A 14,257-nucleotide genomic window follows, 5' to 3' on the forward strand; every position below is an offset into this window, starting at 1 on the left:
TGACGTTTATTTATCCCTCCTTAATATTTAAGTAATCTTCTATGTTATCTACAACGCTTCATAGCTCATTAAAAAATACTATATCTTAACTTAAGATACAAATATTCTGAACGCTAGCATGTGAGGGGTGATCCTAGATTTTAAGAGGATCTTATTATCATGCTGAGCCTGAACTAATGCAATAGATCGTTCGTGGTCAGATACTTGCTGTATTTAAGAAATTATTCTAAGCGTTGAAATATTTAATACATATCTCTCTCAAGGGTACACTTACTTGAAGATTATAGGAAAAATTCAACGTCAAAAAAATATTATTCATTTTATTACATTAACGCCGTGGTACCATTTCAGTGGGATTCCCTCCTAAGTTAAGAAAATATGGGCTCAGTCATAGATCGGGAGGGCGCCCCTCTATTAAAAATATTTTTGTTCCGGTGGAATACGGTAAACAAATCCGTGATGTTCTTATCCTACTCGCGCATCATACGGTAATCGTATCCCTGGAAAGGATATTGGTCAGTATGTGCATTGCGCTGTTATTAACTTCCTCTGACATTCTTTCGCTAACCCATTCTTCTTGCATCAATCCTCCTTGCGTTTGTTTTCTCATTCGATGACCCCATTCCCTGCGCCTCCACTTATCCCGCATTCCATGAAATCATTGTCAACTGGAGCTGACTAATCGTCTCTCCGTTTGGGTTCCTTTGGTGTCCTCCTCCCATACAATCTCACTTTCGCTGTCTCCCCTGCGCGCTGAACTGAATGCCAGGCAGATATCTCTGTGATTGCCTACTACAATGCCCGCAACCCTGGAGTAGAATACGCGCATGGTTGCACCTTATTTAACTTCAATCCTTTGAACGTATTCGACCTCTTGTTACTTCATTTTTTCAGCCATATCTGTTAACAAAGTAGTTCGGCAAGGAATAAAAGTTTTTAAAAACGTCTCAGTATTTATTTTTGCAGTAAACGCTATAAAGATTTACCTTTAGTCTCAAATTTAACACTTGCGTCAAAAATGCAAAATTTAAGAAGTTATTTAATGCGCGTTATGCATTAGAATCACTGAGTAGGTACTTCGTAAACAATGCATTAAAGCATTCAAACATTCAAACTATGAATTGGTGATTTGGTAGTGGACATCAATTGTTCAGGGAATATAAATTTCATTACCCAGTCAAGGTTCAGTGGGTGTCATGTGCGAAATGTATTAGTGCGCGTTATACTTGAAAGGGGAAAATTCAGATATCAGCTAAAGGTTAAAGTTAATCTGGGCTTTATGCATGTGTTTGCGCCGTAACTGGGAATTTAGGTTAATGGAGGTACTCTATGAGGGAAAAACGAAGAATATGGACAGAATAAATTTCAGCTACTAAATATACTTCAATAACATGTAACATCTATGGTTAAATGCATATGAACTTAATCTCTATTTTGATATATTTTATTCCCTAACCCTTATCTTCGTCAGTCCTCTTCTGTACCAAATACGTACTAATTTCTCTACCAGCACTTCTCCATCACTTTCCATAATAAAATACCCAACTTTTTAACAAAGTGTTCGTGACTTTTCGTTTGATTTCCTCGTGTGACAGTGCCAATAATCTTCCATGATACGCATTCCAATTTCTACTCTTAAATTATGCGTCTTCATAAAATAGTTTCGAGTGGATGAGGCAGAAGCTAGGGAATCGCTCTACCCCGTATGACTCCAACCCTTGCTGCAGTAAAATCCAGGTCACTGCTCTCCCATGGCCTCCGCTGTTCTCTTCCTAGGACATTGTACTCTACCGAATTCGACCCCACTCCAGACGGCTATCTCCTCAGCTTCTTTTCCCACATTCGGCTGAGTCTGCCCCTGGGGATCATTGTGCAAGAATGTCCCATTTCGCATCGGCTGACACCAGTGGTATCCATCTTCCGAATATCGCACTTCCGAACATTCATCGGATGCAGACACTCCTTCAAAAGTACCAAACCTTCCACCGTGCAAACCTTCTGAATTCAATCTTATTTGTCCATAGCTTGTTACTATAGTCTTTGTTGTTATTTATAAGTAACTTAGAAAGAATATTTTTTGCTCCTAAGACGGTGGGAGACTTAGCCACAGAAACGTTGGCATTAGTCAACTCATCGATGTAGTTAAAACAATATTTTATGTCCAAATTTGATTCGAATCTCATAGTCATAATAATAATTTTTCATCTTCATTTCTTATTTTCTCTCGGTCATAAGAGTAACCGTCTCCCAATATGTCTCTTGGCGCTTTATATTTCTTGAATAGTGAATATTTTTTCCTTAAGAAGCAATTCGATGTCCTGGATGCAGCCCAAAAACATGCGACTATACGTTAGAGCTGTCGATACCCTGAATTCCATCCCATTCAACTCCATTAGTGACTCCTGCTCCCCACTCAAATTAAAATAGTCTCTTCCTTGTTCCTGTATATCTGCGTGTATAAAATCTTCCAATGCTTGAATACGCCAGAGCCCAAAATCAATATTTAATTCTATATTCCTAAACCCCTGCAAAGCTGGCTCTTCTATCACATGTTATAGCGGACCAGGTTGAATTTTTTCCTGTAACCTATCCTTTTTTTTCTATTTCTCAGGATTTTTCTGTTTTAACGAGCGTCTTTATCCATTTTACTTTCAATAGTAACTCTAAAACTCTGTCCTTAAATTTTCAACGGTTCTACTCACTTCCTTTCATCACGTCTAGAGGTGAGACTTAATTTTATATGTTTAATCTCCGACGTTGTTATTCTTTATATAAATATTCTACGTTGACAGTTTGAAACACTGATCTGGGACTTAATTATTAAAAAGTATCGTCGTTGGTTAAAAAAGAATATTAGAGAATTCCTTTGAGAGGATCTTCGCAAACTTTAGTGCGTGCGTGCTTGAGCCCCACGCGTAAATTTGTTCTTTGGAGCAAATCTGCTGGACGAGAGTGTGTTGATGCTTTATCTTAGATTTTTTTACTTTTGGTTCATTTTGCACATTGATTTACTTCCTTATCATCCTTTCTATCCAATCCCTATCCCTGCCAATTCATTAGTTTGCCCGCTAAAGCGTAAGGCTTTGGGGAATTTATTTCATTCATCTATTGCACCGCCGATGAATTTTCATTATTTGATGATAACACTAGTTTGGACGTTAATTTAGCTCATGTATGAATTCAACGCCCATCTCTCACAGAGTATAGTTGGACTGACTAATTTCGTGATATAAGGGACACCCAAATAGTCTCTTTATCCCAAATTACCTCCTAAAGTTCACTCGTCTCACTCTCGCATATTATAAAATTCTATTTTTCCGGTGTTAAATTTACGCAATTTGTCAGTAAATGATGAACCTTATACAATATTTATCCTAAACTGTTGGAAATATTTTTAATAGATAAAATCATTGCATGCGTCACTTAACTTCTGATCTTAGTTACCTTTATCAAAGTCATTGTATTTGAATTTTGCCAATGCACCTTAAACTCTATAAATGTGGAAAACCTTCATAATCTATTCGTTGTTCTGTTAATCCATACAGTACATCCTGTATGTATTATTCTTTTAATTCAGTTTTAATATCATACGGATATTCAGCGTCACCTATTGCATTGCTGAGTTATTACTTCAGTACGACCTTAGTTGCTCGGTAAGAACCCGTTTTCGTGATGAAAATGTTGCGTGAAAAATATAATGTGCTCTATTGATCGCAAACACGCAACACCTTATCGCCCGGTTGGGAACAGGGGTATACATGAGAGGAAGGCAAACAGCCGACTTAGCAGGAAGAGTTCTCACAGCTCGACGTCAAAATTTATAATTTAGTAGAAGTGTTGATCATGATTCACTGTCTCTTATTTTCTTGTCTATCAATTGTAAATCCCTCCACTCAGTGCAAAACTCTCTTCAGGCTGAAAACATGTTAGGTTTCTCTCTCTCTGCCATAACTAACCATAAGTCTACTCAGTAAATTAATCGATTATTTTCTCGTATTTATCCGTTTATTGTAACTCATTGTCAACATCGTGGAATATAAAATAGAAATTTATACAGCGAACCCATCTAGAGATTTGCAGATGTACTTCAAATGGTCGTAAAGGTTACCTGCAGGCATGTAACGACATTCCTGCATCTCCATTATTTCCATACTTTCTTTTAATACCTTCCTATCAGGCCACCTAGCGTTTCTCGGGAAGACTAGAACCCAGAGAAGTAGGAAACTTAGAACTTGAAATTCATGGTCACATAGCAGGATTTTTATGTTCTCTCTTTGAGAGTGTCAAGAGGTGGGCGTACCCGGCAGGGTGTCCAACCAAAGAAGTTGTATGACGTGGCGTAACAAATGGAAATGAGAAAATGACGCGAAGGACGCTTTGGACGCAACCGAAAGTAGCACTACGGAGTTTGATAGCATGAACTGCATCAATGTAATAACTTTGGTCGCAATCCGTGGAAAATCATGGCGGACAGACAAAAATACATCATCTTTTATACATATATGTGTATTTTACTTTATTTACTTTTTGTATTTTTCCCCCCTTATCTTCGCCGTCAAATTGATGATCGTTTATTTTCACCTCTGTACATTACTCTCTCCTTATGATTCCAATCTATATTCGTTATACCGTAAATACTACTATTTACACGATCATTTAGTGTCAGATGGTTGAAAAAATTACCCAAAAGTAGTAGCCCCCGCTGAAAGAGCCTTAACTTACCCACTCCTCATTCCTCTCCACCTACCGAACGTGAAAATTTACTTGATAAATAGGGATATATCTTTCGTTATGTGGTAATATTTGTGTAAAATTGTGACTGCTGATAGCAATAGAAAAAGGTTGAACACGCGAGGATAGTCTCACATTTTCTCAATGACCATGGTAAAGCGGATTTTTTCTCTAGGTGAAACTGTGGTGTAGCACACGTGTCTTCTGGTTTCGTTTTTACAATTTCGTAATAAAAGCTCTCCTTTTTGGGGTTATTGCACAAAATGAAGACTTTCATTTACGCTTCCATCCATCTTCCTAACGGGGAAAGTCTTTCGAAAACTTCTGATCCTTCGCCTCGTCTTGACCTTCTTTTCTCTCGCTCCAAACCCATACATTCAACTCACTTTTCCGTTGGAATGCGTCGGAAGCATCTCGGTTTCCAGTTCGATAAATTCTTACTTACTTTTCCCCCGGCTCCGATCCCCTGCACATGCTGAAGCCGGCTTCGGATTGACGACGCCGTTTACTTTTCCTCCAGCCGTCAACAAGTAAGGCATTAAGGAAAGAAAGATGCGCAAATAGTGAGAAAAAAAACTTTAGGAAAAAACAGGAGGTTGAAACAAAAGATGCCCCTATTTCCTCCTTTACTTTTTCATCCTTTTGTTCTCATCCGTGTATTCCGCCTTTCTCCATCGCCATTACTGTTACTGTAGCTCATCGATCACTTCCACATGCCTCCAATGTTTCTGGGTAATGCAGACAAAGGGACGATCCCCGGTTTTCATTCGGATTCAAATGAGCACTGTGCTGGTGAGCCATCCACTGGAGAAACCAATTGTTTATGCTACGTGTCCATTGATTTTCCTCGATGAAGAAACAGACAAATAGTTTTGAGTTCCCGATAATTGACTTTACGGCTAAAGATCATTCGACTAGTTGACTTTAGCTGGAATTTATACGCCGCGTTCGATTGAAATCAAAAGGTGTTGAGGAAATTGAGGAAATAATAGTGCTATTTACCGTTCGAGGTTACGATTTAACGTAATTAAATGAAATATTTTAAACATACTGTCGATGGCTTAAGCAGAGGTGTCGATAACTTGAAAAAGGCTAGGTTAGTATTAATGTAAAATTTATTTTGGCCCAAACAACATAAGTTTTGGCTTCATTTTTGCGCTGCCAATTTAAACCAAGGAATAAATTTGACTAGGGATGATTTATTTCGTCTGTGTGTTCTATTTTATGTCTAGATATTTTAATATGTGTATGCTCCCGAAGGTCTATTTTCACAATAAATGAATGGATACATTAACATATAATGACGATGCTAAATTAATTTGATATAAATAGCTCCCGTCAATATTTAAAAACGCTGGAATGGCATTTGTTAGGGCATTATGAGTTAGCCATAACCATTTTATGTGGCTAATTTTTTTGAAGCTGCATGCCTATTATGGAATGTTTTTTGTGATCAATAGCCATGAAAAGGAAAATCGAATCAAGTTCATGAACCAATGGGCAGGGTCACTAGTGGTCATATTAGTTACCGCAAACCCGTTGCTAATGTTTCTATTGTGACAAAAAGCGCGGTACTCGCTGTGGTTAGCCGACTGTGGCTAGAATTCTACTTTGCGTTTGCCGCTACATGCCGTTACCGTTAAAAACTATTTCCAGTGTTTCGACAATTGGCGTAAGCAGAGCGTACTGGTAAATTGGCTGAATTGATGCTGCTATTTTTGCATAAACATATTCTTGCGGCTCCACGCACTAGAGTGAGCATTATTTACAGAATTTGGGGCATAGTATTAAAAATTGGAGAGAATAAGATAAATTAATTTTAGGAAAAGACTAATGTGACAGATTCTTTTGCGGACTAATTCAGATGTTCCCAGGCAATGGTGATATTTGAGTTGAAATATTTCATTTTAAGTGCTAAATCTATAAATATTATGTTGTTCCCCTTATTGTAGTCTGTATTTTTTTGGTAGGACAAAATATTTTCTGCAACAATCTCAAACTCGGTGTGGATAAATTTTTAATTTCCATCTAACCGAAGACAATTTGCATGAATTTTACATGAATTACAAGCTAGCTTCATCCGTATGAAAATTTAATACTTTTTATTGAGTAGATTCCTATTTATTGCAAATCCATTTTTACAAGTGCTTGATGAGATTTAAAAAAATCAATTCTATTGTATCAATTACGCGACACGAGACATTTTCCTGTTGCGTGATACGTGCTATTTGATGGTCCTTCCCACAACTTTCACTATTTCTATCCACATATTTGGTGGATTGCATTACCTATCCGTCTAGGGGTGGGGTCTCACGTCAATGCTGCATAAAAAAGGGTAAAATGGATACGCATTTACTATATATTTTTCTTTCCTACGTGAGCTTTCTAGCAAAGAAAGCTTATTGTATTGCTGAGTAGACTATTTCGGGACTGGAAGAGTATTTGTTTTGAACATGGGTTGTTCCGATTGGAAACCGCTGCGGAGGGCTAATGCTAAAGATATTTGTTGGCAACTTTAAAATTTATGATATGCCTTCAATGAACTTGAATGACTCTATCTATGTGCTGGAATAAGGCTTGGAGTGGACAGTGTGGCATCCTCTTTGAGAGCCGAGCCGGCTGCATTCTCCATTCTATTTATCAAGTGGAATCGAAATTGGTTTTCTACGAAATTGGTTTTCTACGCCGAGAAACTATTCCGGCCATTCTGCCTGCCACGTACTCACCATCTCTCCTTTTAATTCTAACACCCCTTTTACGTATTTCACTTTTTCTGTTTTCCGTAATTGAAGGTCAGCATGAGGTTTTGCGAGGACTGTACCAATGCCTACAAACTTACGAGTTCCCAAATGCTTCTACGCCATATTGATTCTATAATCTATCTTGTCCCCTGATTATAAACCCTGTCTATAATCTATCTTGTATACATGCAAGTCTATAATATTACTCGATTACACTTTTTTCAGTATTTTCCTCATGCTTGCAAGCTACAGTCGTCGTCCTTTGCTTACTTTCTGAATACCGTTGCTATTATTTTCCCACTTTTTTTTGTCCATTGCAAATGAGGGTTTTATGTTCTTATCAGAATTTAAAAATACGCATCAATACTTGCTTGCTCCTTTTACACATGTGTGCGCGCGAACGCACTTATAATAGGTTCTGTTCGCAACAAGGTATTCACAGCTTGTTATAACTCGACTTCTTATGAACTGGACATATTCCTTCTATCACAGTTCCAGCTGCAAATCAATTTTGAAATCGTTGTTCGGGGACTTTCCTCTGTTTATCTAAATTTTTCTCGATTTACGAAGCTATATTACTTGCTACTGGTCAAGTTCAAGAAAAATTGAGCTTTTCCCAACTAATGACCATCCTAGTCGAGTTACGCTATTTAAGTTGTTTTGAACTAACACACGCTCTTTAATGTTTTCAACTCCACACTTAAGGCCGGTGTGTAGGGGGAATTGGCAATAAATATAAATTAGAATTGACGAAAAAAATAGCACAATTTTAACGACAAACTACCGCATAAAAGGTTTTGAAATTGAGTGAAGCTGATCTGTAGCCGCATCGATTTCTTTTCCAGAATTTACTTCTCAATTTTATACCATATCCACGTTATTTATCATTCCGAGTAGTCATTTTCTTCTATTCATGGTTGAAACCAAGGGAACTGCATGGAGGAGGCCGAATTCCATCCAGTAGAAAGCTGATTTTAGTGCACTTACTTATTAGTGGAGAACTACTTGTTGAGAGTGGCCCGCACCTCGGATTGTGTCCGTCACGTCCTTTGCGTCGTTTCCTCATTACCGTATGTTGCGTCACTTCATACGACTTTTGTGGTTGGACATCCTGCCTGGTAGGCACGCTTCTTTACACATTCAAATGGAAAGCATAGCTCAAAGGATTCTAGACTTAACTATTAATCCTCTTGGTGCAAACCTTTTTGCTAGGGTATGCGTTCACACGACGTTTTTGTCTGCGTACGTACGGGCAAACGTAATGATCAGTGTTGTGGAGCGGAGTATAAGCTGATCCGAAGCGCGGTGTAACGAAATCGTTTTATCCTATTGCTTGCTGTTACATATGTATGCCATTATCATACCTGCTTTGTTCCTTTAACTAAAAATCTGGACACTTTACCATGAATTCCAAGTTCTGAGTTTCCCGAGCAACGCTGGGTGGCCTGCTTGTCCATGATAAAATTTAAGCAAAAAGTGATTATGCAAACATTTTAATATACAACATGTTGTAGTTTTACTCCAAGGAATACAGGTGCATTACTTTATAATAGCTTATGATTCATTACATTGGATAAGTAATAGACAAGGTTGGTTTACGAAGATCCGTTTGCACGGAATCTAACGTTATGATTGATTTAGTTTTTCATTGCAAAACTATTTCTATTGATTTTAAAAGTCATTTTCTGGATACCTATAGAAGTTGGAAATAACCATTTGATGTTTTTATATTTCATCACTGATAAACCGAACTTCGCGCCAAGTTAAGTCAAGTTGTGAACAAGGCTTTACAACCCTCACGCTTCTTATCCCTTTCTCGTCCTCCACCAACGGCTCCTCTTTCCTGCCTCCTCGCTCGTGCCCATCTTTTACGTTTCCGTTGAATCCCTTCTTTCGTTCCACCCCCTCCTTCTCCTCCTCACCACCATTCTCTCCCTCCCCTTGCCATCTTACCGCCGATGTATTTATCTCTTTTCCAAGGAACGCCATCACTTCCACGGAAGTCTTTCGCTCACTCCCCACTCCCTCCATCCCGCGTCTTTTTTCGCCCGCCGCAATATTCCTCACTTTTCTCACCTCCACAAAGATTCCTATTCGGGTGGAAAACGCCTTGGTGCTCTCCCAAAAGAGAAAAATCACTCTGTACCCTATCGTACCGTTTTTTACTCGTGCATTCTTCTACCCTTTTCGACTGCGCTGTTGCTCAACGAGTAACCACCGTTTCTTCGCCATATCCAACCCTTTACTCCCCAATAGCACGTTATCATGATATTTTTGAGTGCATAGATATTCTAAGTAAAGTTGTAATGATTCTATATGCGTTATTTAGCATTATGTATTCATATATTCACAAATATTAATATACCTCAAGTTGGACATTGAGGAAAATGTAGATTCAAATCCAGGAATTGATATGTTTTTTATGACTTACTATCCTAAAATATGTTCTATAGGGAATAAATACTGTTTACTGCGGATGGGCATTGAATTATAAGGTATACATTTTAAGCTCGTGAGGCTGTATAATTCAGAATAATATAATTGGAACTTAGTGTCATCTTGGTCTTTTGCGGTAGGGTAGGTTTTTTAGGTGACAAAATACGGTAGGGTATGACGAAGTTGTCCTTATTCTTCATACAATAGCAGTGGAAACCTACTCCTCACTCCAAGGAGTGCAGGTGCATTACTTATAATAGCTAATGATTTATTACATTAGATAAGTAATAGACAAGGTTGGTTTACGAAGATCCATTTGCTCGGAATTTAACGTTATGATTGTATTAGTTTTTCTCTGCAAATGTATATCTATTGATTCTTTGTAACTTTTTGAGTCATTTTCTGAATACCTACAATTAAGTCACGTTAGTCCTCAAGATTTATTTCTGCCATGTTAGAGTTTAATTCTCTTCTAGGTCACATCCTACTGTTCCTCCTTATAAAATTAATGCTAATGGTATTTTTTTTTAAATTGCCGCATCGCTCGTTCTCAGTATCATTCATGATTAATGCTCAGGTTTTTAAAGGTCCAAACCTTTACTTTTCTGTTTGGATATCTCTCGCTGAAAATTTTTACTGTGTATATGAATCTCAAGTTTTTTATAAGTTTTTCTCAGCCTCGGCAATGGAATAAGGTCATTCATTCCAACCCGAAATCGTGATTCATCGGTAAAATCAGTTGATGGAAGGGAAAGAAATTTTACGAAGAAAAAAAGTATTTCTCCTTAAGCCATTCTCTCATAGTTTTAGCATTAAAATCCGCAAAAGTTTTCGCCCTTTTTCCATGAGTTGGTAACGCCATTAGAAGAATACTGCATTTTCTTATTAGTGGAGAACTGCTTATTGAGAAAACGAATCCCTCGCGTGGGTGTAAAGAGTAACGTGCTGCGCAAGGCCTAAGTACACGACGAAGGAGTAGCTATGAAATGTACCACCTCGGTAGTATTTAGTGACGTCATCTACTAATCTCCTATAGGGTTAACGCCGTCGCTTTTTTGTCGCAGTCAGCTAGCTCGGGAAGTAGGCGACGCGACGTATCGAAAAATCGAAAAATTTCCCTTTATTTTCAAACTCAGTCACTATTAACGATGAAAGATAATTGTTGAACCCATATTGTTGGGCTATTTGGCTATATTAACCAAATTTGTTTTCCGTTAAAAGTTTTAAACTACTGAGGTTTTCGTGGATAGTGAAGGATTTTTTCTGTTGGAAAAAAGTGAATGGTAAAAAGTCGTAAATCCATACCCGGGACAGCTTTCTTCATCTCTCTTTCCGGAATCTCGGTAGGTTCGCATGGGAAAGTAGGTCCTCTCCCCAGGCGCCTTTCCTTCCTCCTGCCCAGTGACTGTTATTTTTTCCTTTCCCGAGGCTGTAATCACGAGATTGGCACACCGCATTCGTCTGGCCGCGAGGGGTCACAGGTTCCGCGCAATCGCCGCCACGGTGAACGAGCGCGGAAATTCATTTCCCTCCCTTGTATCCCTCGTGTGATAGAGATTGGATTGGTGTGATCTTCCTGAGTGGAGATTTCCTATCCCAAGACCCACGTTCATATTTCGGATGCAGGGTAGGTTTTGAGGTGAATTCTTGAGGTTTGCCGTCATCCTGTGAGCTCATGTGGTAAACAAAAAGCAAATCTTTTGGAAATTTTATGGGTTACCCGCGGGATAATTCATGGTATATCTGTCTACTTTCCATCATTACGACGATAGAAATAAGCCTATTTTGCTAGAGAGAACATGTATAATTTTCACTGAGAGGACACCCGGAGATAGATCTTGGTCATATGTCAGGCATATTGTGAAGTAAATGTATCTCCCTACCCAACCTCTTGTAAAGAATGATTCATAAGATCCTCACCCCATCACCTAAATAGGGCTACTGGTATTCCTGAGATGATTTCTAGTTCCATTCTCCCCATTATACATCCATTTCCGGCGATCAATTTCCATACTTCCGTTGATATGATCCACCCCAGGATATAAGATATATTTTAATTTGTTCAGTTATACATGTCACGATTGACCAATTGTCCGGTTATATTTTTAGTTGACCTCTCGGATAACCATAAAATATGAATTTTTTAAAAATATTTTATTCCTAACTATTCAGTATATCTGCCGTTGTTTGTGCCTCTCTCTGATCGGATTGATTTGGAAACTCATCGTTGAAGTGTTGTCTCGGATGTCATTCGAATGAGCTTTTCCAGTATCTTTGAAATTTATGTTTCCTTCCTGACGAGCAATAACTTCATTAATTCAAATACTGTGCGATAAAACTGAATTAAGGATATATTGGTGTGACCAGTGGCGCCGACTCCATGGGGCTTGAGGGGGCCCGAGCCCCCTCAAAGATTCGTTTGGGGGGGCGGAGCCCCCTCAATAATTCAAGAAAATAATTAAGTTATGTTATGCTTTGTGAAATCACAAAAATATATTGTTAATTTTTATTTCCCTTGTTTGATGATGGTTACCTTTTAAATAAATTCAACAATGTGTGTTGAAACAAATAATTATAAGGTTAAGCAGGTTAACTGAATCAAGTAGTGTGAATCATGGTAGTGTTTCGGTGCTGCGACACACTTTGGATTTAACCTCTTCCCGGGGAAAGACCTCCGATATGGGCCCCCCCAATATTTTTTATAAGTCGGCGCCCCTGGGTGTGACCATAGCTAGTAAAACTTGCCTTTAAATAATATTGACTAAAATGTCTTTATGCGCACTGGTGTTATTCCTGGGATGTGTTACGCTTTAAACGCAGCAATGAGTAATAATTTTGTGACTTCTCGATGTAACTGGTTAAGTTTATCTCATTAAATGTTTTGCTGTTACTGCTGCTATCCTTGAAATTATAAATCCTATGAAAAATATCACCATTGTTAAACATTACCATTGATAAACATTACCATTGTTTAATTCTTACTAACAAATTTTTCTCCAATTTTTCTTAATTACTGTGGCTCAAGTTAGTATTAATATGTTGTAAAATCGTTAAAATTTTGAGCTACTTTTGTTAAAATACCATCGTTTAGATAGGGAGTGCACTATGGAATCAGCCAATTAAATACATTACCTCTGCATCATGAATTCTCTATTCATTTTGTATTGAATTCTTAATTATGTTTCGGAGCAACGAAAGGTCCTATTAACGAGGATTATTTGAAGCCACAGCTCTCTAGCCAGTTCGTCCAACCCAATCCGCCGAACCAGTTTATCTCTCTAATCTACCCGGAAGAAATTTCAATCACATTGGCTTAAGCGATAATCAGCTCCTCATTTTCATTTTCGCCGATTATTGGCTATGGCATTTGTAGAGGAAAGTTTCAAGAATTTTTATGAGGACACAGGCTACAATTAAAGTTCTAAAACGAAATATATATGCATTTAATATAATAATCCAACCCAAATACATTTAGATGAGTTGAGAGCACTGTTTTTGGATTTAAGTATTTCAAATACTTGGGAGTAATAATACACCTGATGACAGTTGGTAAGCTGTAGTAAAAGAGAAACGTAATTGCTCACGAAAAATAAATCCGATCGAGCGGGAATAACGCGTCCTCTTTATGCACGTGGAGTAGGTATATGGAAATGGGTAGAAGCGCTTGGCCAAACGCCTAAAAATAAAATGCGGAGAATATTCATGCGCGCTCAGTTTTTTGGTGACATATATATATCTATCTCTAAATCCTATCGATTACCTTGTGGATGAATACCACGTGGTGGAGATTCGGCGCTGGAATTCACTCGCCTTTCCATCCGTTATTTCTGCATTTTTCTTCTATTCTATTCCTGTTGCGGTTAGCTCTGTCCTCATCCTCTGCTGCAGAGCCGCGATTATTAATAACAGTAGGCTATTAAGAGGGTGAGTACCTCCCTCTCTACTAGTCTTTTTTGGTAACGGATATATCTCGTAAAACTTATGATATCTTCTTGAAAATTCCATTGTGTGAAAGTAGGTCTAGTTTACATATTCCTTATCTTAAATTTAAAAATTATATCTTAATTACAATAAATAATACAAAAAACATCTGATAAACTGCTAAAAGGATAAAACATTGATATTTGTGATACGTTATGGAAAATGAAACAATAAACTTTGTTAGGTTCACTAATATATTTTTTTTAAAAGCACGACCTGAGAAATCTATAATGACCCGAGTGATTCATACTAAGGTTATATCTTCAGGTCAAAACTGACTCGAAAAAGGCATCATGGGTATAAAAAGACCTGAATATGTAACAATGTCAGGAAACCCGGGTGGTGTTTTTTAAAGGTATTTTTGAACG

At 37.9% G+C, this 14,257-nt stretch overlaps 1 protein-coding gene across 1 annotated transcript in view; it reads left to right on the plus strand.

Moving 5' to 3' along the window:
• The window catches only part of LOC124158120 (potassium voltage-gated channel subfamily H member 2), a 404,742-nt gene that overhangs the window by 44,652 nt on the left and 345,833 nt on the right, over positions 1 to 14,257 (plus strand). The window lies entirely within an intron of this gene.

The sequence above is a fragment of the Ischnura elegans genome, chromosome 4 (genome assembly GCF_921293095.1).
Source record: "Ischnura elegans chromosome 4, ioIscEleg1.1, whole genome shotgun sequence".
Taxonomy (NCBI): Eukaryota; Metazoa; Arthropoda; class Insecta; order Odonata; family Coenagrionidae; genus Ischnura; species Ischnura elegans.